Here is a 3,537-nt window from a genome sequence, read left to right on the forward strand (position 1 = left end):
TCTCTCTCTCTCTCTCTCTCTCTCTCTCTCTCTCTCTCTCTCTTCTATAGCTATCATTTTATATGGAAAATAAAGATATTCCACAGAAGAAAGCACTACTGAGGAAGAAAAACAAAGTGGGAAAGTGGGAGGAGGCCTTACCCTTTCAGTTCTCAAAATTATGGCTACATAGACATACATAGTCATGGAAACAAAAGAACCTGGTACTGGTTCAGTAACAGATGCTTTGATCAGTGGAATAGAATTGAGAACTCTGAAGCAAATCCATCTACCTATGAATGCACAGGCATCAGACTGACAATATTTGCTAAAAGAATTGTTGTTGAAGGGCAGTATCAGCAGTCAAAACCAGACCAGGTGCTGGTTGTTTGGATAGACCATAAATTATTCATGTGCAAGTTTAAATTGAAGCAGAAGAAAACTAGTCCTTTTTGTTGCTGTTGCTTGTTGTAAGATGTCATTGAGTATGACCCATAAAGGCCCTATGAACAACAGGTCTGAACCTTGTCCTATCCTGTGTCATCTTTACACCTCCTGACACACTAAAGCCCATTGTGGCAGTTACCATGTTAATCCGCCTGATGGAGGGTCTTACTCTCCTTCACTGAATTTTTACCTTTCTGAGCATCATGTCTCTCTCCAAAAAATAGCGCCTCCTAACAACATGCCTAAAGTACGTGAGGCAAAGCCACATCATCTTTGTCTCCAAAGAACACTGTGCCTGCGCTCTTTCTAAGACAATTTGGTGGTGGTTGGGTTTTTTTTTTTTTTATGTAGTCCATAAGATGTTCAGTGCTCTTCTCCAACATCACACATAAAAGGCACTGATTCTTCCTCTATCATCCTTAACCATTGTCCAGTTCTAAGATGAATAGCAAGTGACCAGAAATACCAAAGCCTGAGTCAGGCACACTTTAGTCCTCAAACTGACATAATAATTTGGAAAGACTTGAAACCTTCATTGAAGAAGGTCAAAGACAACAACCTTCAACCTGGATGATATGTTAACGTAAAGGGAAAAAAAATCTCAGCACTGAACCAGTAACCAATGATTTCATTTTCCTTGGAAACAACCAAGGTAATATCAGACAAGAAAGCAAAAGACATGTTGCACTGGGAAATGTGCCATCAATGACTTCTCCAAAGGGCTAAAGAGCAACAGTATCCTTTTTAAAACTAAGGTGCACCTGATCCAAGAAATACTGTTCTTAATTGCTTCCCAGATATCTGAAAATTGGACAATGAATAAGAATTATAGACAAAATGATGCCTTTGAATGGTGGTGTTGGAGAACACTCCTGGAAATCACACGAACTGTCAAAAAACCAAACAAGTCTATCTCAGAGGAAGTGCTACCATAGTGCTTCTTAGAGGTAAGAATGGTAAAACTTCATCTCCCAAACTTTGGCATGTTGTCAGGAGGAGCTAGTCTTTAGAAAAAGACATACTGGGAAGAGTAGAAGGACAGCAAAAGAGAGGAAGGCCCTCAATGAGGTGAACTAACACAGTGACTATAATCATGGGTTTGAGCATGCCTGAGGTCATTATAGTGCAAGGTTCCAATCTATTGTTCACAGAATGACTGAGTCATAGTGAATTCAATGGTACCTAATATGAAGAAGAATGCTATGGACATGTTATTCCCTCCCTCAAACCTTGCCATTGAGTTGGAACCAACTCATAGCTGACACCCCATTGTATTTCTGAGGCTGTAAATTTCACAGCAGGAGATTGCTCATTTTTTTTCCTATTGGAGGCACTAGTGGATTCTAACCACCAAGGAAGTATGATATTTGCATTAGCAGTGCAGCTCCCAGTGGACTATACCACCAGAGCTCACTGTGCTGTGGTTAAAAAAACTCAGACTCATTGTTATTGAGCTGGAACTGATCTATAGTTGACCCTCCAGTGGATTTCCAAAGGTATTAAGCAAGGAGATTGTTCATCTTTCTACCATGGAGCCAGTTGGAACTGCCAGAGTTGATCTTTGGACTAAAAGGACAATTTTCTATGGACCAGAGCTCCTTCAATGTCAAAGAGCTTCTAACTCTTTTACCCTCCTCTTTAAAAAACAATAAAAATATTTTGCTTACAAAGTTTGTATACATTGTGTTTTACACTATTCTTCATTCACATTGTGTTTCATACTATCATTTCTAAGAATTATCTTTTATAAAATGAAACACCATTGGATCTTGTCCATCATTACCTTGTCTTGTCAGGTCCCCACTGGATCCTTCTCATTTTCTTCACCCACCCCTTCCACTCACCAAACTGTGCAACACTGTGGTGTTAACCCTACCCATCCTCACTCCTCGTTCCATTTCTCCTCTTTGGATTTCCATACATGTTTTATTAGTTATCCTTCTATTTTTTACAATAGTGCTCTTAATGCAGTATTTGTCCTTGTAAGATTGTTTACTCAGTTTAATGCTCTCCCTTCTTTCCCAAAGTATGTAGTATTCTTTCAAAATCATTGTTCCTGAGTCCTGCATAATATTCTATTATGTGACTGTGCTAAAATTCCTTAATCCACTCAGTTGTGGTTGGACATTTGAGCTGTTTCTATGTCCTTACAATGGTGAATAATACTGTTATGAATATTGGAGTACAAATCTCCATTTGTCCCTCAGTTCTAATTTCCTTGGGGTATATTCCTAATAGTGGAATAGCTTGATGACTCTGTGCAACCAGAGCTCCTCAATGTCGACTCAGTTCTAAGTTTTGATGATCCTATGTGTGAAGAGTAGAATGGCTACATGGGATTTTCATTGAGTCTGACCTTTCAGAAAGAGATCATTAGACTTGCATTTCAAGATGTCTCTGGGTGCATTTGAGTGCCAACAAAGAGCTCTGTTTATAGATTTCATTATACACACATGTAATATTTTAAAAACTCAAACCTCAAATTTATATGCATTGAGTTGGAACTGGCTCATAGCTGAATTTCCAGTAGATTTTCCAAGTTTGTAAATCACATGATTGGAGTTTCACAGTATGGACTATTCTCCACCCACTCATCCATTAACTTATCTCTTTTCTAAAGTTCTGAGGGAAAAGAATCCCTGGAGGAGAGGTTAGGATAAAAACTGAGAGAAGCTAATTGACTATTTCTATTTGTCCCAATACTTTTATCTGACTGGGAAAAGACTTAAAAAACAACAATAACAACAAAAACAACAGTGAACAAGCAACCAATTAAACAAGCAACCAATTAAAACTTAAAGGCTTTTAAAATATTTGGAAGTGAAAGGTCTGAGATCCTAGATTATATTCACGCCTGACTCAGCAGTGTAGTGAAGGGAAAACAACTAAGGGCTGACAATAATTTTTGGACAAATAGGCAAACTTCTCTAGAAATATTTAATTTTGTGAGATTAAAAATCAATATTTAAATTAAAATGCTAATTACTATATATTTGGTAGTAGCAGTGGCATCCGCTTCCAAGATGAATCTGTTTGTTTTCCTGGCAGTCCATGGTACATTCAGTACCCTTCTCCAGCACCACAGCTCAAAAGCATCCACTCTCCTTCTGT

The sequence above is a fragment of the Elephantulus edwardii genome, unplaced genomic scaffold (assembly GCF_000299155.1).
Source record: "Elephantulus edwardii isolate Elephantulus edwardi_28Jun2011 unplaced genomic scaffold, EleEdw1.0 scaffold00067, whole genome shotgun sequence".
NCBI lineage: Eukaryota > Metazoa > Chordata > Mammalia > Macroscelidea > Macroscelididae > Elephantulus > Elephantulus edwardii.